This window comes from Podarcis filfolensis (assembly GCF_964270895.1).
Source record: "Podarcis filfolensis genome assembly, chromosome: 1".
In the NCBI taxonomy this organism is placed as follows: Eukaryota; Metazoa; Chordata; class Lepidosauria; order Squamata; family Lacertidae; genus Podarcis; species Podarcis filfolensis.
In genome coordinates, this window is record NC_139604.1 from 107,464,284 (window position 1) to 107,491,960 (window position 27,677).

General features: G+C 43.8%; 1 protein-coding gene across 25 annotated transcripts in view; it reads left to right on the top strand.

Annotated features, from left to right (window-relative positions):
* The first annotated feature begins 10,895 nt into the window (after positions 1 to 10,895).
* The window catches only part of NRXN3 (neurexin 3), a 1,197,396-nt gene continuing 1,180,614 nt past the window's right edge, over positions 10,896 to 27,677 (top strand). For 23 of the 25 annotated variants that reach the window (XM_083609454.1, XM_083609464.1, XM_083609467.1 and 20 more), the window contains exon 1: positions 10,896 to 11,251. The gene's annotated coding sequence lies outside the window, so the exon portion shown is untranslated. Of the gene's footprint in view, positions 11,252 to 13,516; positions 13,690 to 14,021; positions 14,041 to 27,677 lie in introns of those variants that run through there. The other 2 variants (XM_083609465.1, XM_083609476.1) reach the window with 2 other exon arrangements.

Genomic DNA, 27,677 nt, shown 5'->3' on the forward strand with positions numbered 1-27,677 from the left:
GCTGTTGATAACCTTATCCTCCACAAATTTGTTTTAACCTCTTTTGAAGCCATCTAATTTGGTGGCCATCACTGCCTCCTGTGGGAGCAAATTCCATAGTTTAACAATGTGCTGTGTCAAGAAATTCTTTAATTCGTTTGTCCTGAATCTTCCAACATCCAGCTTCCTTGGATGGTCATGAGTTCCAGTGTCATGAGAGAGGGAGAAAAACTTTTCTGTATCCATTTTTTCCATGTTGTGTATCGTTTTCTGAATGTCATGTCATGACTTGTCTTTTTTCTCAACTAAAATGTCCCATATGCTGTGACCTTTCCTCATAATAATAATAATGATGATGATGATGATAAATTTTATTTATACCCCGCCCTCCCCGACCAAAGCCGGGCTCAGCGTGGCTAACACCAATAAAATTACAATAAAAACTTAATAGAAAAATAAAATAAAATAAAGCAATTTAAAATACAGGTCAAAATGCAATTTAAAATGCAACTTCATTTTAAAAGTAGCCCATAGGTCAAAACCGTAAGGGGAGGGAAACATAAGGGTCAGACTGAGTCCAAAACAAAGGCCAGGCAGAACAGCTCTGTCTTGCAGGCCCTGCGGAAAGATGTCAAGTCCCGCAGGGCCCTAGTCTCTTGTGACAGAGTGTTCCACCAAGTCAGGGCCAGTACTGAAAAGGCCCTGGCCCTAGACCTCCAAAGTGTTGTCATTTATGGACCTTAAGGTCCTCCGCAGGGCATACCAGGAGAGGTGGTCCTGTAGGTACATGGGTCCTAGAGGACTAGCTCCATCCCCTTGATTATTTTGATTGCCCTATTCAGAACTGTTTCCAGCTCTGCAATATCCTTCTTGAAATGAGGCAACCAGAACTGCATGTTGCACCATAGCTTTGTGAACTGGCATTATGATATTGGCAGTTTCATTTTCAACGCAGGGAAGAGGTAACTGGTGCAGTTGAAAGTGATTCACTCTGCATCCGATTTCCGCTTGCCAAGGCCCCTTTTGTCACCCTGTTCCAGAACTCCCATTAAGACAGAAGGTGGGTGGGGGGACTTACAAGAGAGGCACAAGGCTTACAAGAGAGAACAGTGAATGAGGAGGGTTAAGCATATGCTCCCACCCACTTATTTCCCCCCAACACCTACATACAAATGTCAACTCCTTTACTGGCATTATCTTGGGGGGAAATGGGTTTGGCCACATTTATTTGCCACAGCCGTGTGCAGTCCCACCCTAACACTTTTCATTTGGCACAGTCTTTTCCCCCTTCAATTATTCTTAGGGCTAAGTCCCATAAAGTTTACTTGTACTTTCGCAGTCAAAAGCAGGAATAAGATGATGTGAAAACTGTGCGCATCTATATATTTTTATCCCCAACTTATCCACTGAAAAGTAAACATAGGCTTCTTCAGTCTTATAGTGACCACCCAACTGTTAAGCAGTATGGTAAGGATTTCCCATATGTAGATATATGAATTTCCAAGGAGGAGAAAATAATGTGGGAGGGGAATCCTGGGAATTTCAGGTTTTCATTTAAAAGCTATTTTAACTAAGGGGGTGGGGGAGAGAAAGCAATTTTGTTCCTTTCAGCTCTGTGAAGAAAAGGTTGAAAACATGATGGCAACACTTCTAAGAGGTAGGTAAGTAAAACACCCCCAATGAATTATGTCTTCAGAGTCGTGATTTTGAAGGGCTGACTCATTATTTCATTTCAAATGTATCTACTTAGTGATACCCAGGTTTTGGTCATTGACGGAAAGATTCAGAATGTGGGAGAAGGCTTTTCACGGCTAATATGTCAAAAATTGGTTCATTAAAACTGAAATCCTATTCAAGGCAGAGAGTCAAAGAAATGTGGTTGATGTTGAGGGGTGTGTGTCATTAAAGTTTGATAGAAGGTTCTCTCCTCTGAACAGAAAACAGACTGTTCCTTAATGCTCTCTGCTTTACAGGAGAAGTGGAAGTTAAGAACAAAAGCCCACACGTATTGTTCCGTTTGGGGGACGTAATGGGGAGGGGACGTAATGGGGAGGAACCTAGAGTGTGTATGTAATGCTTTCTCACTGTTACTAGTAAAGAAAAGTCCCGTCCCCCCAACTTCAGTCTCCAGAATGTAAATCTATTATATAGTGTACGTTTAAATTACAATACTATTGATATTTCTAAATTTTTTTTTGGTTGAACAAAGGTTGTTTCCTTCTTCAGATGAGCTGACTACAGCACTTTTTGTAACTTTCCTCACTTTCTAAAAACACTCCGAAGTCTGCTCTGAGGCTGATGATATGGCTTTGTGAATGGTTCAAGGGCTAGCCAATGAGTTCCTTGAAAAGCCCTGCTCTGAGAAGGCTGGGGGTGGGGCAGTTGCTTCATGACTGATACAACAGGTAGCCCAATCAGCACTATGAATACCAAGCTTCTGCTCAACTTCGGAAAATCTGTGTCAAAAATGCTGTGAGTCCATCAAAGCCATGTAACCCCCTTTCTCTGCCATCTCCTTCTTACTGATCTTTTCTATCCACCTTTTAGGGCAAGCTGTCACAAGATACAACAATAGCATAAATTACAGCATCAGATAAAATTACAGATAGGAAGCTAGGAATAAGATAAACCCAAAGCCTGGAGGAAGGAGCTTTAGGGTTTGTTTAAAGGTCACATGAAAAGAGAGTAAGCAGAGATCTCCAGGGAGGGAATACACAAAGGTCAGCCACCACTGAAAAGGCCCTGTCCTTAGTACCTACCAACTTGATTGGCCTAGAGAACAGGGCATCTGAGGCTGATTTTAGGGCCTGAGCAGGCTTATATGGGGGTGGTCAGTCCTCCCCCCACTGAGCCAGTTCCAAGCCATGTGGGGCTTTAAAATTTAGCACCAGCACTTTAAACTAAGTCTGGAAACAAATACAATAGCCAGTGCAAATTGGTTCAAAAGTTGTGAAACATGAGCAAACCATCTGGTCCCCACAAGCATTCTGGCAGCGGAGTATTCTACCTCCTGAAACTTCCAAACTGTCTTTCGTTGTAGTACTAAGTAGGGAGAGTTACACTACTTTAGTCTGGATGCAACCAGTGTTAGTGTGTGACTGAGTCTAAGCCAAGTCTGCTAATTCTAGATAGATCGCATATTGTGAACCAGCCTAAGATGATAAAAGCAATCCTAAGCATCTGCGTACCTGATTCTTCAAAGGAAGAGCAGCCCTGTGCCCAGCTGGTGGCAAAACTTCTGGCTAGATCAGCAGGGCTCCCCAACCAACAGCGTTTCTGTCTTATCTATATGAGATTTTGTTTTATTTGGCCCCACCCATACCACAGAGCTGCCCTCAGGCACCAGTTTATAATTTCCACTGCTCCCTGAGATCAGTAGATGGAAACCTTCCTTCCTTTGTGGAAAATAAATTTGCATGGCCCTGTAAGAGTACCGTTTTTCTGTGTAAAAGCAGGGCTGATTTTTCCATGTATTCTTGAAGCTGGCTTTGTGCATAGCAGCACTGATAACAGTCAAAGAGGCTAATGAAAACTGCCACATGCAAAAAAAAAAGTGTCATGAAAACAGAAGTGTTTCTTTCCCTTGCTTCCCTGCTTTTATCCATTAAAAGTGCAAGACTTCTCCTGCAGTATTTTCCCCAGGCTTCTGGTACTGATGACTCCAAACTCTTCTTCCATCTCTGTGTTTACAAGCTGGCAGCAATTTCTGCCTTCTGCAGAATGGCAGTGGCTTCCAAATGCTGGGTGGTTAAGAGACACAGCACTTGATTTCCTGACACATGTGCACATATGGTGTATTGAGGATAGTGCAGCACAAAGGATGCAGTGAGAAGTGGTAACTTTGCGGTCAAGAGATCAGTCTGAGAATTGGGTTCTGAATCCCAATAAATTCCCCCTTCATGTGAACACGCAGAGATCTGCAGCTCAAAATATTATTTTTAACCCCAAACCCCTCGCTTTATTTTTAAATTTGTTTCCATCTTTTGTTCCCACACAAATGGGCATTTAAGCCCACTCCTCGTCAGAGCTGAACCGTGGACAACTGACAAAAGGGAGTTGAGAATCAAGGGTCAGTCATGGTAGAGAACCACTAAAGAGTAAGGAGTATCATTGCCCAGGCAAAAACTGAGACTGAACAGGAAGTTCTATGTATAGCTCTTCATGGTGTGAGGAGATCCAATGGGCTGGAAATATTGTATCTCTGCTAGGGAATACTTCTGCTAGAGAAGTATTATAACCCTATGGGGCAGCTGTGTGCAGAGCTGTGCTTCCCAATTCCAGCTTATCCTATAGAACAGGCATGGCCAAACTTGGCCCTCCAGCTGTTTTGGGACTACAACTCCCATCATCCCTAGCTAACAGGACCAGTGGTCAGGGATGATGGGAACTGTAGTCCCAAAAACACCTGGAGGGCCAAGTTTGGCCATGCCTGCTATAGAATGAAGGAAGGACTACTTTCCTGCCTTTCCGTGTGTGGACGCCATAACAACACTTTAGAAACGTGTTGCTACGCTGGAGACACTTATTCATAAATATTAATATGCAGTGTTCTTAAAAAAAAGAGAGGAAAACCTGTTACCCACTTTTGTATATTATCAATAAAGGTGGTTACAAGTCCCAGAGAATGGTGTCAAATGTTTATTCTCCATTATACCCTTTTATTTTCCACATCTGTTCACTGCCCACTTCATGTTGCAAAAATAAATAAATAAAAATGTGCCGGTCTTTTGGACGGCATGACCGCTGGGATAGATCCAAATATAACAAGCAAGTAAAGCAGACCACCCTGACTTCATTGAAGTTTTATGAGGGAGCCTTTTTCTCTAGCACCTGAATTCTTGTTTGTAGATTGTGCCCCTTCCTATTCACCATTTTCAGCTTGCAAAAATCCCTTCTGCATCCTCTCTTTTTGGCAGGCATCTGTTATATGGATAAATCACCAATAAAGTCACTATGGAGTTTTCAGAAGCTCCACCTGTGGGAAGGCTTAGAGCTGCTTTGAAGTGTCATTTAGGGAGGCTGTGTGTCTGATACGCTTCTTGGCGGCAACTGCACATCAACAGTGGGCAAAGCGATCTATCAGTTCTGCACACTGTAACTCTTATTTATTGAGTAGCATGAGATACCTTGACGCTGTAAACAAAAGAGAAGGTTCTCAGTTCTGTCTTAAGATTCAGGAAAGAGGGACTGGAAGATGTGTTTCCATTTATCTACATGGTAAATGCTTGTCACTAACATCTAGGCAGTGTATGCAGATTGCAGAAAAATACAGGGTCTGTCCACAAGAGACAGCCAATTTGTCATAAAGTTACAGCCAATTTTTGACTGTAAGCCTTAGGTACAGAACTGGGTTCTTCTTTTGTTCTTTATCCCAGGTGCAGACCTGAGTCTGATAAAAGGACGTTTCATTATGTATTTTGCAGAGAAGTGAGTGTGCCTAAGAACTGATTGACACCTGTCGGTGCATTGCTTGAGTTAGTGCCACTTTGAGTACACAACACTTGATGACTTGCATCTGCATTTTGTGAATTGACTGTGATGATACAAGAGGTCTAAGCCCTGGACTTTGTTCTGTGATGGCTCTTTTGCATACACAAGTCGCCATTTGGTTGTGGCAGTCATCAAATAGCAAACACACGTGTTTAAATTGTTCCTAGGTGGTAGGTGCATGTGGAAATTCACTTCATGGAAGTCTAGGGCAGGCATAGGCAAACTTGCCCCTTCAGATGTTTTGGGACTACAACTCTCATCATCCCTAGCTAACAGGACCAGTGGTTGGGGATGATGGGAATTGTAGCCCCAAAACAGCTGGAGGGCCAAGTTTGGCCATGCCTGCTATAGAATGAAGGAAGGACTACTTTCCTGCCTTTGCATGTGCGGACCCCATAACAACACTTTAGAAACGTGTTGCTACACTGGAGACACTTATTCATAAATATTAATATGCAGTGTTCTCAAAAATAAGAGTAGTCCCAAAACATCTGGAGGGCTGAGTTTGCCTATGCCTGGTCTAGGGTGATCACAAACATTTGACCATGCCAGAGTTCATTCCAAGCTGCCTTGACCCTGCACTGAATAGTTAATGGTGCACCCTCCCTGGTCCACAAATGTTCTTTGCCTTGGAACTTTTTCAAAGAAAAGGAAAGATGAGGGGGGAGGGAAGGAGAATGAAACTGCAAGTGGGAGGAAGGAAAAATGAGAAAGAAAACCACAGTGATGAAGGAAAAGTGGAGCTATTTTGCAAGAAATGGAGGGGCAAGGAAGACTCAGATATACAATTACTATAGGACTGAAAATATTAAAATTCATATGTATTTTCTTTTTCTTTTTCTTATATTCTCCTATGTATTTTTTTTAAAAAAGAAACCGCTTAGTTCTTCAATAAGAACTCCATATCAGCGTCAAAGCTTAGTTTCCACTTCACAATTCTTCATACTGCACAAAACATCTCCAGCTGCACCCTGCAGGACACTATGGTTGTGCTAAAAATTTAAGGCAAAGGAGTGCTTTGGAGAGGTGCAAAATGTCTCCCTAAGACAGGGACTGTTAACCTTTTTTTGGATAGAGGGTTGCATTCAGAACATCCTCCAGGTGCTAAATGCCAGCAGTGGGTGTGGCCAAAAGTGGGTATGGAGGCATTTGCATAAACATCATAGTGATGCTGGTGTAAGCAGTAATGGATAGGTCTTCAGGCCGGAGGTGCACTGGCCGTACCATACCAGTGGAAAACCAGTGGGATTCTTCAGTGTGTATTTGTGGCAAGTTTCTGTTTTGTTTCAGCAAGACTCCTGCTTGACCTCTTTGAAGGAAGATCATGTGAGCATATGTTTTGTTCCCAGCTATTTTTAAGAGGCTGCTGCTATTTAGAAGGACAACTTGTTCACTAGGCTGTAAGTTTTCTCACACAAGAAAAAATTGCTTTTTTTAATAAAAAAAGAATTAGTCTATAGTATACTTTACTACTATATGAATTCTAAAAACCTACTAAGCATCCTGAAGTATAGCAGGCACCAACCTTAGTTGCGTTTCAGTGTCTGATAAGGCTTAGGCTGCATGTAGTCTTTGCCATATCTGCTTGGCAGTAAGTCGTATTGAATTCAGTAGCGCTAGGGATGGGGTAGAAATTTAAAAGTGAACCTACCCAATTTCCATTTTCTAAACAGTACAAGAGCTGAAGCATTGTCCTCTTTTAAAATTATTGGTTTTCTGAATTTTGCAATGCAGTTCTCCAGCCAAGTAATGTGTACAAACAGACATATACTAGGGTAAATGCATATATTAGTGAAAACAATTTACAAAAAACCCCCTGAAAAATATAAGGGAATATTGCTTTGCAAAAATGTACATATTAAGCAAAATTGCATACAATTATATGTATATTAAGAGAAATTTACATTAAAATGCTGGTGAATTTTCATGAGGACTTCTTTTTAAATCACAAACCAATGTGGAAATGTGGAGAATCAAATTTAAGATGGGAAAAAAAGAAATCGAGAGACACTGATTTATCCATCCTTAAATGGGACTTACTTCCAGGTAAATGAAGTGACCTCATTTACCTGGGAGTAAGCCCCACACAATTCAGTAGAACTGTCTTCTGTTATAATTGCACTATTATTTAGCCAAGCATTGCTTAACTTAATACCTAGCTTTTACTGATAGGTTTTCTTCGTCCCCCCATGTGGTATTTATGATTTTTACTTATTGCTTCTTATTGTAGCCCTGAAAATTGATAATGAAGGGTGATGTATATAAATTTTGCAAACAAACAAACAGTGAGTCCTGTCTGTTTGGTATTATTTCTGTTTTATTTGGTGTTTTGCTTTTTTTACTTAATTGTTTTAAGCTGTCTAGAGAACTTCATGCTATATAGCGGCATCCACAAATAATGAAATAAAGAAATGTAGGAAGTGTGTGTGCAAGGAGAGGGGCGTTTCTGTAAGGACACTGCTTGGTGCCTTTTTGGCTCAGCCGTTGGCTGGGATCCAAAGAACTGCAAAAACCAATCACATGCAGCTAACAGAGCTGGGGTCCCTCAAATAGTTGCCGCCCTCCATGCCCCAGAGTGAAGACCTTTTGAAATTGAGGAGACCTTTCAAAATAAGTTTGTGATATTGTCGTGCCCTCCTCTACCTATGCCCACCTCTCAGGAGCAAGAGGGAACTTTAATTCTAATCACCAATCCCTTTTATCTGGTAAAGAGTTTCTCAAGCCCTACTGGGTCCCTATATGTGCCTTATAGAGTTCCCAGCTCTGGGGGTCCAATACCTTAAGCAATCTCTCGACAACTGGTATTTTGATTCCACCATATAAACACTAATATTACTGGCTTTCTCACAACCTCAGAGCTTAGTCAAACATGAGATGTGGTGTGAACAAACAAAACTTTATTACTACAGTGAAAGCTGAATGTAGCAGGTACTTTAACAGTGTCTGGATATTTGGTATTTTATAACATGTGCTTATACTTCTATTCCGATCTCTCCTATCCTATCCTACTTCTCAGCTCCCACACCAACCACCCTTTCCTTTCCCTCTCCAAAATCCCAACTGTCTTCAGCTGACACACAAGCACCCCTATTCTGTCACACCCCACCAATATAAGACAATGTTTCATCAAATCTCCTGCCCTCCTTTGCACTCACCCTACTTTATATTATAAATATCCCCCCTACACAACATTCACCTTATATCACCTAAAATACAAACCTGTACAATTCAGTTACAATAGCAACCACCACAGAGATGACATGAGGGACAACAAAGGGGGGGGGGGTAAAAAAACACCACCACCACAGGACATACCCAAGTCTTTGGCCGTGCTTCAAATAGCTCTTTGGATCATAGTAATTTAAAATATTTTAAGGACCGCTTTCTCCCAAATGATGCTGCCCATCTAAAACTAAAAGTCTAGCTCCTACTCTTGGGTCCGCCATCTTCAGAGTTTAGGCCAGTAAAGAGGAACCTGTGACCCTCCACATATTGTTGGACTCCAGCTCCCAGGAGGCCCAGTCAACATGGCCAAGGGTAAGGGATGATGGGAGCAGTAGTCCAGCAACATCTGGTGGGCTGCAGGTTCCCCATCCCTGTTACAAGCAGACAGGTATGTAGGAAAACACCTTTTTTGGCCATTACAGCTGATCTCTTGAACTCTTCCCTGTAGGATACATGTTCATTTTGTTCTCTCATTTGCCTCTTGGAGCTGTCTGTATTTTTATTTAACAAAATTGATAGGCAAAAAAAGAAAAAAAGAAAAAGAAAAACTATTTGCAGGTTGCATAAACCTGTTTTTGTTTTGGAGAACTATTGGGATGAGACAGAAGGGTTAGCTGGCACAGTGCTCCTCTTTGCTCTTCTGGTTTAATTCTTTTTATTCTCTGTTTTAGTTTTGTGAATTATTATTTTTATTGCATTTCATTGTTTTTAAAGTTTCAGTTTTAAGATTGATTTTTAAGATTTTTGATATTTGTTCTTGGTATCTGCCTTGGGTGTCCTTACAAACAAACAAACCCTGGAATATCAGGGTTGCAAACAGATATTTTACCTATGAATAAGTTTCATTAAACTCAATGGGAATTACTTTCGAGTAGATAGGAATAGAATTTTCCTATATGTTTAAAATATAAAATAAAATATAAACACAGTCTAACCTAAGGTGGCTTGCAACAAAAGCGCCACTGCCACACAAATAGATGGCAAAAAAAGAAAGAAATGGGTCCTCAAATGCATATTTAGGTTAAATGTGGGTCCCAGTTCTGAAATAGTTAATGACTATCTGGTTTACTATTATTTGACAACCACAAATACAATGCTTGCATGTGAGTTAGAGGAACTGAATGGGAACAGAAAGTGAAACTGCTCGTTCTAATTTCTCAATCCTCTGAAAAGCAAAAGCACCGTGTTGTGCCTTCCTAATGGACTATTAGATCCTCGTTTGTCATTTCCTACAATAGACAGCCGTGTGAAAATAACTACGTGAAAGAAGCACATAAAACATGCAGCAGAAAGGAAGATATTATAGCCGCACGTTTGTTTAACTACTTTTTTTGATCCTTACCACACACAAAAACCACACACAAAAAACACCTTGACATGAAACCCTTCCGTCTTTCCACAAGGCTGTTGTATTCCTAAGTGGGAAAGGCTGGCGGTGTGTGATCTATCAGTGGTGAACTTTAAGTGCCTGCCTAGTTCCCAGCATGAGTAAGCCACTCTTAATAGCTGGAGCGCCATTCTTCCCCCAGATTTTCCTCCTCTGCAAAGACAAAATCCAGACAGTTGTGTTTGCATTTCGTGAGTGTTGGGGGCCCAGTTACGGACCAGCTTGCAGAACTGATAGATGGATGGATAGTATACACACACACACAAACAAACACACACTATACCTCTCTCTCTCTCTCTCTCTCTCTCTCTCTCTCTCTCTCTCTCTGTGTGTGTGTGTGTGTGTGTAAAAGAGCCTTGAACGACATCAGTCAAAAGAACTGAGAGAATGCAACAAAACAAGGCAAACATTTTTATTTGTATTAAAATTCCTACAAGATATAGAAAGAGATGAAGGCGAAGGTATCATTCCTTGCCTAACCCACCCTCCGGTGCTATGAGAGCCCGTTCCCTCGCCTCCTGCTTAATTTCTGGAGAAGCCAATTGGCTTAAACGCCCCCCCCCCTCCGATTGACCGTAGCTTTTCCCCAGAGAAGGAGCCGCGCGCGTTATCTGCCTTCCCCAGTTGGAGTTTGCGGCGTGAGAAAGCGGGGCTGGCGAGCACCTGCCTCTTAGTCATCCCTGGGCTTGAGGATGTCCCCAGATTACATCTTCTCAGCTGTTTGCAAAACAGCGCTGGGAGGAGCGCGAGCCCCGAATTACACACAGCCGCGGCTGTCCCTTTAAATGCTGGGGTCTGCGCGCCGGAGAGGGGAGGGGCCGGCTCCGGAGTGCGTGAAATTCCTGGGCTCCTCCGACAGTCTCAGGCAGAGCGCTCCGCTCTACGCATCTCTCCTCGCACGCAACTCGCGGAGAGAGGGGCTGAGGCGCGCCAAAGCTTTCCCTCGCTCCTCGCTGCCTGCATCGCGCGTTCCCTCAGCCTGCTTCGCAGCCCGCGTTTTTGCGCCTCCGACAACGCCCTCCCGGTCCCGCCTCGCGCTTCCCCTCCCACCACACTCTCTCGCTGAGAGAGAGAGGCAAGAGACACCCCTGGATTTCTTAGCGGCCCCCCCAAAGAAGGAAACAAACAAAGAGTTTGTTAAACAACCCCACTCGCTTCTCAACTACCAAGGTAAGACTTTTTTCGGTGGCGGCGGGCGGGAGAGAGAAGGAGATGGTTCCCTAGGATGGAATACAACGCCTCGCTCCCCACGACGGACGGAGAATTTCAGCGCGCCCACTCGAGAGATTCCCCCCGCTTCGGAAGGTGTTAGGTGCTCCAAGTTCTCACCAGAGAGAGCTGTGAAGAATAGAGCGGGTCTTCACAAGAAAAGAAAACAAAAAAACCCCTCAAAGCCTGCCCCAAACGCCTACCCTCAATATTATAGAGATTTATTATGGTGGACAGGATTTTGTAAAGTTATTTCTCCCCTCATACTGGATTTTCTCATCCCCAGAAAGTAATTTTTACGTGTGCCTGAGCGTGAGGAAAACTGCACATCTCCAAATACCTCCTCCTCTTCTTTTTTAAAGGTGACAAGCACAAACTCCAAACCTTGACCAGTACCTTTAACTCGATTCATTTCGATGATCAGTTGCACTGAGTACTTGACTTTAAAATAAAATGGTTATTTTGAGGGAAAGAGGCAGTGCTGGGTTAAACTGTGGCAGGGATCTCTTTAAGAAGCCAAAATATTTTTTTGGTAAGAATATTAGATCTTCTTTAGGTTCTTAACCCCCACCCCAACCCTGAATATTTTTTATCAGGGGGCTGGAATGAAAAGGGAGTAAGATGTGAAGGATCTCCTCCCCCCCCACCTCATACTACTTTGGATCTATTACAAGAATCTTACTTCCCCACCTTCCATTTGTTTATATTAATGATTTAGTACTTGTCTTTGCCTGAAAACTTCCACTACGAGCAAGTGCTGTGAGCTTCCAGGCAAGGAGTGACCTTAAAGGTTGGTTGGATGATTTCTTAATGCAAAATAAATAAATTAAAAATGTGTGCGAAATAACCAGGTTTTTAAAATAAAAAAATCATCCCCCCCCCAACATCCAAACCTTCAGTTAATTTCCAATTTTAAACCATGAAGGACAGTGATGTAATTCCCTTTCCAATGGGTTCCAGCTCTAGTGCTGCGTGCAAGTGTCATGGTCTTTTGTTTACATTTACAATTTATTTTATTTTTATGATGAGGAAACAAAATCTCTGAAATTATTTTGTTTCAACAACACCAAACCAAAGCACATTTTTCTTTCCTCCCACAAAAGTGAATTTTATTCGCTCCGTTGTTTTTTGCAATTTTGGTTAAAATAAATTAAAGAATGCGTAGGTAATAAAAGACCTCAAAGGCAGAATAACCAATCCCCCCCCCCCCGAAACCATTTTTGAAATGCCAGGGTCCCCCTCCCCACCTAACAACCTCTCATTCTTCATTTCTTCTTTGGCCTGAATATTCAAAATTTCGATGAAAATAGCTTCTCCCCCCCCCTTCCCCAACCAATTCATTTTTATTCTTCTTCAATTGTAGCATGAGATTTTTTCCAGTGTCAAATGCTCAGATCTCGGAGAATTTTTTCCTTCCCCCTATGACCGCTAACCAGTATTTGTGCCATGGTATATTTTGGGGACTGGATTTTGCGGGGGTGAACTCCTAACTAGTCTAGCGAAAAGTCAGAGAGAGAGATGTTATCTGGGTGGAGAAAAGGAGATGCCAAGGAAAGCTTGTCTGTTCACCGTGTAGAATCGGCCATTAAATATACCATGAGACGCCGGGGTGTTGTCGCTCTCATTTTAAGTTAAAATGGTCCACGGTACCCAGTTCTACAAGTTTATCTAAAGGCTGGTGAAAAGCCCCCCCTTTTCCCCCCTCCGCGAGAGATGACGGTTACCATTTTAGTTTGCTGCCTTTCTGTATGTATGTGCTTCTGTGCCCCATTATTATGGGCATCGATGGAATTATTTTCCATAGCTCTTTCCTCTCTATTGTGGGAAAGGGGAGACGTCTCGGGGTTTTACCTAAGAACACCAAAATATCGGTGATACTTAAAACAACTGGGGCTGTATTAATTGATTCAATGAAATATAAACAAGAGTCTTGGCTAGTGAGGTTGCTCTTTCTGGAGCTTTCGGGGGATCTCTTGGTGGAGGAGTATGCTTTGGGAGCAAAATATGTGTATTCCTTATCATCCTTTATATGACAACAACGGGGGGTGGGGTGGGGTGGGGTGGGGGGAAACGGAGGGGAAAGGGATGTCTGTGGAACAATGTCACGTCAGTAAATAAATAAATTAAAATTTGAGGCCCCCACATTTGATTTCATCGTGCCGGTGATGATGGCTCCTTGATGGAGCTGATACCCGATGATATCACCGTTCTCCATGGCTCTTCTACCCTGGCCTCATTTTACACTGCGTTTCCACTGAACATGTTGGCGTGCTGCTGCTTATATAAGGGCAAGAACGAATTCAAGCGGATTAGTGCTTGGGATTTTGAGATCGGCTATCCAGATTGAGTTGTGGATTTTTTCGTTTCCCAATTTTTTTTCATTGTTGTTGGTTTTTTCGGTAAATTTTTATTTATGATTGTCGTTCTTGATGGGTGGGGGAAAGGGTTGGGGGGAGGAATGGGAGGGAATCAGAAAAAATCATGGTGCGTGCTGTGGGAGATTGAGGTGATGCGGGGGAGCTGCTTGAATAATGTCTGTGATGTGTCCTCTTCTTCTTTTTTTTTTTAATAGCCACCATTATCTCTAAAAACACATTATTCTTTAGGCCAGAGCTAAAAAAAAAAGAATGGGAGGGGATATCTTTAGTGAGGGGTTTTGATCAGCGAGTTATTAGACCCACTGCTGCAAAACCAAGATACAGAAATCTGTCTGTACTAATGCTGGTAGGGAAGACTGGAGAGCAAAGAAGGTATATTAAGTGGGGATGGGGGCGATGATGGACTGTAATTTTTGGGATTAGACTCAGGGCTGTATGGTATTCATAAGCCCCTTCCTCATTTTCTGCCATTTCCTCCCCTGTTTTTCTATCCACACACCCTTTCTCCTCCTCTCGTCTCCCCCCACCCCACCCCCCGTAGGCTTTTCGGCTCTTGACGAGAAAATTCTGTATTACCTCTTGATGGCTCTGCGGCTTTTTTTTTTTTGCTTTTTTTGGGTGTGTGCATGTGTATTACAACCGTAGCACAATGACCTTTGCTTTGTGCCCCACATATCTGGGCTCCCAATGCATGTGCGGATCATGGTTAATATCCGAGATCTGCACGATAGGCCCTGGTTTTAATTCTGTATCTTGCATTTTGAAATTATATCTACGTGTTGGGTTGGGGGAGAGCTGATAGGCGTTGTCGGGAACTGGAAAATACTGCAAATGCCAAACGCACACCTATGCATTTTGCTGCCTGCTCCTTTTGCTCTGTCCCCCCCCCCCCGGGCATGTTGTCATACGATTCGCATGTTGAAAAGGAGTGTATGTAGCGAAGGTAGAAGGGGTCTGGAGAAGAGAAGGCGGGTGGGTGTCTTTGTGTTGTGGCGGAATAGACTCGGCGATGGGTAATAACATTTTTTTGGTCAAGTAAATGCCTGGTGATAATGATTCGGTTTAACCACCCGTGAAATACATGCTTGCGACATATTGGAATAAAGGTTACTCCAGGCAGCTGTGGATGAGGAAAGCGTACTCCGGGGAAGATGCAGCCTGCAACACTGGAGAGTATATGGCATGCATGCAGGCACCCAACGGCGCCCTCCCCTCACAAAGGCCAGATACGTGTGTGTCCAAGCTGGAGGGCATTGCAATACAAAGGGAGAGGGATGTGGGAGTCATGTCACATCCAGGACCGAGCTACTGTCTCCAGGCCTGTCCTCGTTTGCTGTCCCTCCAGATACTTCCTCCCCAGCTTCTCCGTGCTTCTGATCAGACATAGCAGGGATGTAATTGATCCCGTGTACTTCTGTGCTGAAGGCTGCATACTCATATGAGACTGGAGGGCATCGAATCATGGGTGACATTTGTATGTGTGTTGCAGGAGGGTGCAGAAGAAACTTGCCTTTCACCATTAGAATGTGGGGTGGGGTGGGGGGAGAGAGAAAGAGGGAGAAATGGCTTTTTCTGGTCTCAAGAAAGCATTGCAACCTCCTTCCAGTTACGCCCTATCTTTTCCCTTTTTTCTTTTTTGTCAGCCGCTTTCTAGCCCTGCTGATGTTGCGTGGGTGAATTTTTGCTAGGCAGTGGGTGGAGAGCGTGCCTGGAAGTGTGGGGAAGGGCACAGCAGTGAAGGAAAGCTGGGTGCAAAGGGTTGACACGATGCCTTGACCCTTTGAAATCCCTTTTCTCCCTTTTTAGAAAAGGCCTTCCTCCTTGAGGCAAACCTATTTTCTTACCATCATTAGATGGGTGTGTTATAGTGCGGTTAGCAAATCTGGTAGAAAGGAACGATCTCTAATGGCTTCCGTCATCTCGGCAGACAGTTTCCCCTTGCTTTCTGCATGTGGCTGAATTTGGCTGCAGTGTTCAAAGGTCTCCATATTTTCTGCTTTACTAGCTGGTAACAGAAATGGGCTGAATAAGGTGCTTGTAGTGCAATGTCTTCATCTTCCATTTGCTTTTTCTCGCTCTCCTTTTCCTCGCTGACCTTGAGGAATTCTAGCAAATCAGAACCGCAGAAGCCGAGATGCAAGGCTTATGGGGCATCTGATCTGCACAATTTTCATAGGCAAATACTGGAAAACGACAAGGCTCCTTGGTTTTTGCTTCTCAGGTGTGCCCAGGTCCAACCTCTTAGAGCTGAGCTGAGAAAGTTTATTCTTTCGAGCCCATTTAGTAACTGGCAGGTTGTATCGCTGCTCTCACCAAGGCAGTATGTGATAGTGCAGTGACCAGCTAAGCAACAGGTAGGGGGTGCTACACTTGTTAAATTGAAACTCCCACCCTGAGAAAGTAATATCAGTCTCTTGAGTTTTTGGTTATTACTTTCCCATACCCGTGATGGTTATTTTGTACTCATCCATGGAGCAGAGATTGAACAGTAAGTTTTTTAAAATGAAGATGAAGGGAATGTCAAGTTATGCTACAACTTTAAAAGTCTCTTTGAAGCCGACAAAATGTTGCATTCCTCTACCTCTCACTGTTTAGCATTTGGATGCAAGATCGAGAAACACTGCTTGATTTTTGTGTAATTCGCTTAGCTGTTTGGCTAAAGATTCTTTCCCATTGAACGTGACAATTCCAAGATGAAAATCAAAATATGTGAAAATTCTGCTTGGCTTGAATAATTTTCAAGGCATTTTAGGGCAGGGGCAAGGTGATAGCCTTAATTAAATGATGATGATGATGATAATGATGATGATTAAAAGGATAACTGTGTCCCAGTGGCCTGTCCCATCTCTGTCCTTGAATCAACTTAATTCTGGTGTGAGATTGGAGCTCAGGTCTCTTGGCCTCTTAGCCCTTGGCCACTTTTGATATTTCTGCCGCAAAACATCCCCATGATTCAAATCCTATGATGTGGAAGGAAGTCCTGTTAAAATGAACGGGACTTTCTTTTGGGGGAAAAAAAGGTTATGGATTGAAGTGCTAAATGCTAGTGTCTGAGTTTGGCTTTTCTCTTTTAGATCAGAGGTGGGGAACCTGCAGACCTGTAGTTATTGCTTGACTAGAACTCCCGTCAGCTTCTGCTAGCATAGCCATTGGCTGGGTCACCTGGGGCTGATGGCAGTTAGAGTCCAAGAATACCTGGAGGGTCACAGGTTGACCATCCCAGGTTTAGATATATTTTCTACCACCAAATAATGTGCATACTCCACTGGTTCTTTTCATGTAATATATAGCATAGCATTAGCCAGAAAGCAGATTCCAGGGCTTTGTATGACCATGATCAAAATCTGTACGTGGCTATTCCTTCTCCTTGATTCCTGTAGAATTAAGCTGTATCATTTTGGTGAACATTGGGCTTCCTCTTGCCACCTCTCAGATTCTGGTTTGTGTGTTTCGCTTGCTCTCTCTATCTCTCTGTTTGTCTGTGTCTTAATATAGGGAGTTATTTTTCCTCATTATTTTTCTTCTTCTTCATCCCTGTCCTCCTGGCAAGCAGCTTTGCATAGTCTACTGCACTTTAGGTGGAAGTTTGGAAGTTGGCAGACGCAGGAGATGCTGTATCAGGGCGTAGAAAGCAACAACCCCAAACAGCCAAGGTCAAAAACTGTCTTAGGGTGAGTTAGCTCTTTTACATTAAAAAGAACAATTCAAACTCATATGCTTACTCAAGGCACCTTTATGTGCTTAGTCATTTTTAACCAGCAAAAAGAAGTTACTGGAATTACCTCGCTGATCATCCCTGATGCAGAAAGTTGAGGGACTTATAAAAAGTAACTCAAAGATTGTTCATGCTAAGGTCTCGGCAATAACAATATAGTTATTGACATGCAATAAGTTTGACATGCAAAAGGCTTTTGCAACTAAGCCTTGATCTGGAAGGAGTGTTGTCAGTGTACTGAATGTGTTTGGGAGACAAGTGAGCATTCCTTTTCGGTGGCTCCTTTTTCCTCCCCCTGGTTCCAAGTTCAAAGTGCCCCTTATTCCACTTTCCATTTTAAAAATCACTTGCATTTTGAAAATCAACCACAACACAATTTCTGTGGACTGGCTGAGTTCTGAGAGCTGATCTCCGTGTTCAGAGTAATCACATAATACAGTCTTGCTGGGACTCTCCACTTTAGACTGTAAACAGGGAATTGCATAGTTAAATGTTGCCATTTAAAGAAAACAAACATATTGGAGAGAACCATCCTGGCCTGTCATCTGCCACTGAGCTGATTTTCTATATGCAGGGTTGTTGTTTAAATGGGGGAATATTCAGATGTGCAACTCCCAGTTTAAAGTAATAGTTCTAACAGAGCTGTAGCAGGTGATTGCTCTGAATTTGTGAAGGTTGCATTTCAATACAGTGAGCTTAGGGTGGATAAACAGAACTCTGTAATTGTTATTTTGTAAGTGGAGAATGGAGTTGGTCCTAGACATTATTAGGATCTATAAATCAGGTTAGATGCATCTTCTTCTCTTGGTCTTGATTCCTGTCTCTTTGCAATCCCCACTGTAGATTTCTGTCCCCTCTGCCCTAATCTCTTCATCTTGCTGCTCTACCTTTGGGTGTTTCCAAACTGACGCTGCTTTCAGGTGGGATTCAATCACATACCAGAAAATTCAGGTCTCACCATTATTGTGTTTTGGGAGGTCTTGTGCAACAGACCTGCTTCTCCAAGATCAGTGTTTTTGCAATAAGGAAAGTGACAGGAAATGCACAGGGAAGTGCGAGAGAACACCTTCTTTGATGCAACATCATCTAGTCTCCCCTCAAGCAAATCTGGATGAATACTCAATAAATAGGTCTTCTGGAAGCATCCTTTTTCTGGGACAGTTAATTGCAGAACATAGTCGGTGTCTACAGTTCCCCTTGCAGGGCTTGCATGCAGTGCCAATACTGTGTTTGTCTAGTGGATGAGCTGGTCCTAGGACAATGTGTGCTTGGAGAGAGAGAAGACTGCAGCAGAATGGGATGACTATGCACTGGCAGTTGGTACAATGAACTAAGGTGATGCATGGATGTTCATACACTAGGGATATACCCCCCAAATTTTAACTATATATTAATATTTTATACCTCTGTGGTCTGGTGCTGCAGTACCCAGGCCATCCCTTCCAGTTTCCCTTGCCTGTCTCATCTCCCATCCCTAACTTCATCATGGGAGATACATGGCTGGTTTCCTCTTTCCCACCCAACTGCCTCCTTGCCCCAGTTTTCATCTCTTCTCCTTTGGCCTCCGCAGTGGCGTAGCGTGGGGGGTGCAGGGGGGGCGGGCCGCACCGGGCGCAACATCTGGGGTTAGGGCAAATCCATGGGTTAGGGGGCGCAAATTACTTGCCTTGCCCCGGGTGCTGACAACCGACGCTACGCCACTGGGCCTCCGTCTTGGAGAGAAAAGGATGCTTCTCACCCAGGAGATAGGGCTGCATCCCCTTATGGCCTGCCACCTTCTCTTCCTTAGTATGTTGTTGAGTCTAGTTGTGTATTCCTTTGCTTCCCATGGGCAGCAGGGGCTCAACCATCAAATCAGGGCAGGGCAATCTTATCCTTTTCTCAAGGATTCAATTTATTCATGGCAACAGGGATCAGCCCAAGAAACCTGTGTGTGTTGCTCCCCTGTGGCAGGTCAAACGTTCTTTGTTTTCTCTTGTTAGCATTGAGGGTGGACTTCCTTGTTCCCGATTCCCACAGCCTCATTGTATTTATATACACTGTGTCCAGGTGGTGGTGTTGCAGCTCAGCTCCTGTCTTTCTCCAGATCCCTTTCCAGTGCCCTTGATGAGGAGGGAAGGCTCATTCTGGAATGCAATTTGCCTGTGTCACTTCTGACTTTCCTGCTGTCATCCATCATATTACAGGAGCTAATTAACACCAGGAGCCTTCAATCCCCAGGAACAAAGTGGTGGGCTATCTGAATCTCATGGAAGATGCCAGTTTCTCATCTGGTAACTAGCAAAGTCTGATACCATGAGAGGATGGAAGACAGGCCCCCTCCATTTTTCCAGCTGCACCGGGATGTGGGTGCATTTTTCGGTTTGGCAGGGAGGGGCATTCGACTCCCAGAATTGTTCCTTGCAATGCCCTTGATGCTGCCGCAGCATCTCCTGCATCCAAACAAATTTCCAGCAGCAGGATGCGAGCTTTAGGGGTGGGCAAGAATAACAATTGGTGAGGAGCGATAAGTGTAATTTGGGAGCCTGCCATAACCCGGGCCTGCACACTTTCTGCTCCACCAAGCCAAACTCAATCTGATAGCCATGTGTGGCAGCCTACCAGAGTCCTGATCTAATCTCCTGTTTCTGACGCATGCATTGGCCTGGGGAAAAAAAGCAGAGTTCCTCAAGCCCTTCATGGGCCACCATTCATATCTGGTGGGTTGCATTCATCTTGGTGAGATGCAAGTTGTTCGGCTCTGTGTAAGTCCCTTTGTTGGTGTCTGGCAGTCTCTTCTGGCCCCAGACAGCTGGTGAGGCCCTCCAGGAACTGTAGATAGGCATTTGTAGCAAAGTTGCCAGCTAACACAAGCAGTCATTTTTTTGACCATGTACACCACCTTGAGCTCCTTGGAAGATAAAGGTGCTATATAAATGTAATAAATAAATAGAACAGATAATAAATCTGCAGAGCCTCCTGGACTGGTTGACTTTGATGATAAAAGTCCAGGTTTCAGGCTCTTCTTTTTAGAGGGAGGGAGGCAATGGAGTTGCAAGTACTTTGGACATGATCACAAGTAAGAGCAATAGTATGCTACTCATTGTATGGAACTCGACAGTTTGAAAAGCATATTGCAGGTGACTGGGCGTGATGTGGTAGATGCTGTATATTTGGACTTCCAAGATGTTTATGATAAAATCCTTTGCCAAAGGCTCTTGAGTAAAACTTAGCAGTCATGGGTTAAGGTGATGGATCCTCTTATATACTGGAACCTGGGAACTGGGAAAAGAGAGTAGGACTAAATGGATAGTTCTCAACAAGAACTTGTGGAGGAACACAAGAAGTAGTGGTATTGCCATTCATCTGTTTTGGGACTAGGATGAGCAAATATCTCAATTCAAGACAGTCAAAAGGAAGCATTCTTCACACAGCACATAGTCATCTCATGGAATTTGCTGCCACAACATGCAATGACAGCTGCCAATTTAGATGACTTTAAAGGGGGTTTAGATAAACTCATGCTGGATAAAGCAATCAATGGTTACACATCATGATTTTATTTTATTTAAACTTATACCCCAATTTTCAGCATGTTGGGAGGTTTTACCTCATTGTGAAGCAGCAGCTTAAAACCTGCTTCTGTGGGCCTAACACTAGCTGCACCAATTTGGATGTGTCTGGAGATATTATCATTCCAACTTGGCATGACTGTTCCCAAGTGTGAGGAACAGGTTTTTGTCTATGCTTATAAATGATTGGAGGCCATTTTGAAGCAAGATGGTGAGCAAAGCCATTCCTAAGTGAAAAGATTTTAAACCAAATTTGGCATGAAACCAGTTTGCATGACAGTTCCTAAGATGGAGCAATGGACTTTTGGTTTATATTTGGATACCGTTGGCTGTCATTTTGAAGCAGACCGAACTATTCAAGACTGCACTGATTTGGACCGCACTGCAAATAATATCGCACAATTTAACAGTGGTTCCTGAAATGGAGGAGTGGGCTTTGGTCTATATTTGGATACCATTGGACTCCAGTTTGAATCAAGATGGTGGGCTGAACCTGTCAAAACTGAAATGATGTTAACCAAATTTGGCAAGAAATGAAAAGGGCTGCACACCAGTTTCCGCCAAAGCCCAAACAAAGCCAGGCCAATTTGCTCTGATCTGGACTTTGACTGAATCACATCAAGACAACCCCTGATCACCCTGGGTTGGGCTGCCTGGAGGAATCTGGGTTTGTTAATGGGTGAGTTGCTGGGAGGAGAGTCAGGCAGCCTCTGCCAAGGGCAACCCATGGCTGTTGTAAGAGGGCTTTCAAACAGCCCTGTGCTGCATTTTGACTTTGTATGCATGTTCCCAGGAGGGGAACACGTGTATGCAGTCCATAAATGCAACTGAACCTTTCACCTGCTAGCTGCAGGGGTTTGCTTTACCAGCATGTTACCCACAGGTAATGTGCTTGGAAAGCAGACCATAGCAGGATTCCAAAGGAAATGGCTGAAACTTCAGAGGTCCCAAGATGGGAAGAGGAGATTGGGGTGGGGGAGAGGAATAGAGAAGACCTGTCTCCTGTTCCTGTGCTGAGCCAGTGCCAGAAGACAGTTGGTCTCTCACTGTCAGTTATGTGCTTCCCCCACCCCACCCCACCATTGATGACTGCTGATGCAGGAGCCAGTTGAGGGATGGTCAGAAAGGTGAGTCTGCTAAATGGCAGCCACAGAGTTGCAGGTGTTGGTGGCAAGGACAGCTAGGGCTGAACCACACCATGGTGGGACACACTGGAGGAAACTATGCAGGAGCAGGGCAGCAGATTGTGGAGGCCAAGGAAGCCTGTCGAGCCCATGCAGCAGCACTGCAGGAACTGTATGCCAATGGTGCCACTCTACTGGCTGAAGGGGTCTGCTGGTTTGCCAGCATGTTTACTACAGGGAAATTCATGGGTGAAACAGCACCCAGTAAGATCCAACCCTTCTGCTCTCTGCGGTTCAATTGGGAAGAGAGGAAAAGGAGAATCAGTGTCTTTCCCCTGCTCCCCCTCTCCTGAGCTAATAGGGCTTTAAAAACCTTAATTAAACATTGATTCAAGGCTGGATGCAGGTCAGGTTTTCCCCAGGTCAAGGTCCTGGAATGTAGATGTGTGGTGCTGTACACAGCCCTGAAACTAGCAAATTACACTTTCCATTTAAAAATCTCAGTATGTTTTTGTTTCTTAGAATTTGTCAGCAACACCAGGCACTTTCAGCTATAACTAGCAAAATGTAAATATTTATAATAAATTAAATAGTAATAATAATAATATTGTCATTATTACTTGTACCCTGCCCATCTGACTGGGTAGCTCCAGCCACTCTGGGTGGCTTCCAACATATATAAAAACATTATACATTAAAAAGATTCCCTATATAGGGCTGCCTTCAGATGTCTTCTAAAGTTTATATAGTTACTCATCTCCTTGACATCCGATGGGAGGGTGTTCCACAGGATGAGTTCTACTGCCGAGAATGGTAGTAATCCAAGTGGGGGATAAGTAGGGCATGTACCACTCTAGTGAGACAGTGTGCAGAACTCGCTCAAATGTAGCTGGACAGTCATTTCAGATATAACATCCTAGAATGAATTCTTCACATGACTAAAAAAATGTAAGCAATGAGCAGGCATCTGATCTCACTGGCCTGACATTTTGGTGCCTTGGCTAAGACCATTGAAATGACACCTTACCACAGTAAAATATTATTTATTTATTTATTTATTTATTTATTTATTTATTTATTTATTTATTTAAATGAAATAACTGATAGTGTGTTGCTTCTTAATTATGTCCAAAATACGCTGCCTCAGGCAGGCTGCCCAAATGTAGCCAAGTGGCTGAGCTCTACCCTACCACTAGGCAGAATAAAGCAGCCTGCCTCAAACAGATTTGGGCACTGTTAAAATAGGAATAGCACCTCCTCCAATCTGTTCTGGAAGCTGTGTCTGTAGCAGTTCTTCCTTTCCTTCTCCTTTTTTTTTTACTGTTGTCCTGGAAATAATTGTCATACTTTTCCTGGAAATTTGCCTCCTCCCACCTCCTGAAATTGTACACTATTTCTATTTTTGCTAATGGACAACAGGTTTGCATGCGTGCTTCACCCATATTCAAACCAATTAATTTCTGTAAAAGAGGGAGTGTAAAGCAAAACTAGTCTGAGTCTTGACTTATGCTAGAAGGCAGAATAAACTTGGTGACTTGGTGAATGTGCAGAGCTGCCAACTTCCAAGGGATTGCTTTTTAAGAATGGCCCTACCTTCTTGCTCACCCCAGGAAGAGGAAGGCGAGAAGCTGCCACGTTGGCAGGAAGGGACATGAACCTGTAGTCATCTTTCTCTTGGTAGCAGTGGTGGCAGCAAGGATGGTTAGACACAAACCTGCAGGAAGGGTGGGTGGTGGGAGTGCAGACTTCCTCACCCTATGGCAAAATATGTAGATCTGACACTGACGTTTGGATCCTTATGTATCCACAACTGCCCCACCTATGCAGAAGATGTAGGTGTTAGAAAACATTGAGAGAAAAAAGTAAGGAGGGAGCTCTCTTAAAAAGCCCGATGAAGACAGCTTGCTTAGTGGCTGTGGAATGTTGACTGTATACATGATGATGGAAAACTGTCCCAAGTGGAATCAAATGGAGTGCAATGGAAGAGGGCTTTGCTACCTGTCTCGAACCCTGAGCAGGAATACCACACAGTGCAACATTACACTTGTTGCACTGTAAATTTCTAATCTGTGTTCTGGCCTTTTGCCCCACAAGCCGGAGGCAACTCTTCTTGTGAGCAAACTGCGATGTTTTGAACCCAAGCTTCTGGTTTTGTTCTAAAGACTGCATAACTCAAGACCCATCACTTTCTTTGTGTGCCCATTTGTTACGTGGGTGAGGTGGCTATTATTGTTATGTGAAGCAAGCTCAGCTCCTTTGATGGATGGCCCCGCATCAGGAGTAGGCCTGAGGTTGATTGGATTCTTTTTCACACAAATGCACCCTGAACAGTATGTGTCTGTGACCTCAGAGTGTGCCCGCTCAAATTCAATTTGTTTTTGGCAAATATGCTGTGGTGCATTTATAGTTTTATCAGTTGCTTCTTGATTTCTGTTGGGCTGTGGCTTTGCAAACAAAGACAACCGCAATGGTTTATACGTATTGGCTTCAGAGAGACTTAACTGATGAAGTTCAATGTGAGGCTGCTTCTGAGGTTACATTTTTGTTTGTTAAATTTCTATACTGCCCTTCACCCTAGAATCATGGAGTGGTGTACAATTTCTCTACGTAGCTAAATAGCTACGGCATAGCTATAAAGATACACACATCTGCCTTTCTGAAATGATCAGGTGCTGGTATAAGATCAATAACGCAAGTCAGAACTACAACTAAAGTTAGCAGAATGGAATACTACTTTCTGGATTCCAACCAATACATTCAATCTCACACAGTTGCCTGTCAAAAATGTAAGCAATACATGACCACTGTGCATTCTCAGTCCTATTTTTGTGGGGGGAGTTTTTCCCGTAGTTGTAGTATTCCTGCAGACTTTGGGGCTCCTTTAAACTTAGTGATACCTTTGTCTTGTATGTGGGGGGCTCTACTTTGGCTCCATAAGTAACAGCACTCACCTTCTAGTGAACCATTCTCCATTTCTCTGACCAGGTCCATACCTGCTTAATTTCCACAAAAGCTCTAGGGCAAGAGTGGAATCCTCTTTTCAGCCTGAGGGTTGCATTCCCTTGTGAAAACCTTTCAGGGCTCAGTTGTAGGTGCGGCCACAATTTTCCAGTTATGACATAACTATCCCAAGTCACAAGGCAGCTTTAGAGCTCAGTGGTCAACAATCAACATGGTTTTCTCACTGCGCCAGCTGCAGGAGAAATGCTGCGAGCAAAGGTAACCCTTGTACATCACCTTCATGTATCTGATGAAGATATTTGATCCCGTCATCTGAAAAGGACCCTTCACACTGCCCAGCAAGATTGGAAGCTGCACAAGATGATTGTGTCCTTCCACAAGAACATGTGCGGTACCATCCAGTATGATGGCTCATCCTCAGACAGCTTCTGTATAAAGAGCCGTGTGAAACAGAGCTGTATTCTTGCCCCAACTCTCTTTGGCATATTCTTCTCCCTGCTAATCTCCTGTGCCTTCAGCTGGATTGAAGACAGTGTGTAATTCCATTCAAGGAGCAACGGAGACTGTTCAACCTGACACATCTCACTAAAACAAAATTGTGACTGGTCGTTATCTGAGAGATGTTGTTTGCAGATGACAGCCTTGACTCTGAGGAAGCTCAACAGAGACTCATCAACCATTTTGCCCAAGCCTGCAGGGAGTTTTGACCAACATCCTGGGTCAGGACTTCACCAGCACTCCACGCATCAGCATTGGTGACCACATGCTTGAGGTGGTAGATGATTTCATCTACCAGGGCTCCACCATAATCAGCAACATCTCCATTGATGCTGAGCTGGACAAACATATTGGCAAGGCAACTACAGCCTTGCTTCTCCAGGCTTGCGTGTTGAGTACACTGGTTTATGGAAGTGAGTGGTCTGCAATTTACAATCACCAGGAGCGATGCCTCAATGCCTTCCACATGCATTGTGTCAGGAAGATTTTGGACATCACATGGCAGGACAGAGTCTCAAACAAAGATGTGTTCTCCCAAGCTCACATTCTCAGCATGTTCACACTCCTGTCTTAGTGATGTGTATGCTGGCTTGGTCATGTCTACAGAATGGAAGATGGCAGGATCTCCAAGGACGTGCTCTACGGGCAGGTTTCTTCAGGCACTAGGCCCATTGGCAGACCAACTGCATTACAAAGATGTCTGCAAATGTGGCATGAAGGCTGGCAACCTCAGCCCTGCTATGTGGGAATCCTTTGTAGATGACCACAGTGACTGGAGACGGTCATTCAGGTTGTGCATCCATAGCCGTGACCAGAGAAGGAATAGCCGCTGGGAGGAGTGTTGAGAGAAGAAACTCCATGGTGCATCTGCAGCATCACAACCGGATGCCTTTGTCTGCCCCAGCTGCAACAAAACTTTTATTTCCTGCATCTGTCTCTACAGCCACAACAAGGCACACACTCCCAAGAGACATACAGCCACATTGTCTCCCAAGAGAGATGGATGCCAACAACTACTTATGTGCTGAGTAATTTCACCTTTTGTCAGCATCAGTTTTTGAAACCAGCTTTCATGTTCAGGTGGGCAATTGGCTGAAATTGTAATTTAAAAAAATATCAAATACTTTAGGCAGGTTAATTTACTTTAACCTCTCCTCCCCCCCTCCCTCCCTCCCTCCCTCCCTCCCTCCCAGCATAGTTGCACTTACAACAGTCGCCACAATCCCAGGCCTCATCTGCACTATACATTTAAAGCAGTATCATACTACTTTTAAACAGTCATCAATTTCCCCAAATAATCCTGGGAACTGTAATTTGTTAAATGTGCTGAGAGTTGTTTGGAGACCCCTGTTTCCCTCCCAGAGCTGCAATTCTCAGAGTGTCAATCCCTCTTCCCATGGGACTCGGGGGCCTTCTTTGGACGAAACATGCATACAATTTTCATTGTCACTCAGTTTTAAGGGTAAACAATGCCCCACAGGCCCTAAATATAGCTCTATGGACTTTGCTCAGGCCACACACCTGCACCAGATCATCATCGTGCATTTTTGCCTGGTTGGAATGTGTCCTTTAACTTTAATGATTCTTCTTGCTTGCCTGGATGAACAATAGAGAAGGATGTCCAACTGTAAATAAACCACCTTGACTCTATAAAGGTACAATTCACATTACAGTGGTACCTCATGTTACAGACGCTTCAGGTTACAGAGTTCGCTAACCCAGAAATAGTACCTCGGGTTAAGTACTTTGCTTCAGGATGAGAACAGAAATTGCATGGCGGCGGCGGCAGCAACGGCAGCAGCAGCGGGAGGCCCCATTAGCTAAAGTGGTACCTCAGGTTAAGAACAGTTTCAGGTTAAGAATGGACCTACGGAACAAATTAAGTTCTTAACCTGGGGTACCACTGTAGTTGCTCTGCCCACTTCTGCCTCTGGGGGGGGCGCTCTAGGTAGCCCTCCCAGGAGGAAATGTGGCCATCTAGCTGAAATATGTTCCCCATCCTTGTCCTAGAACATGACAAGGTATCTGAGCAGGTATGTATGCCTGTGACTTTGAAACCGTGGGACACCTTTTCTCCCGCCCATTTGGAAATTTCCCATAGAACCGATCTGCTTTTAGAAGGGGGTGTGTGTGATAATTTTCTATGATGGCACAGTGACC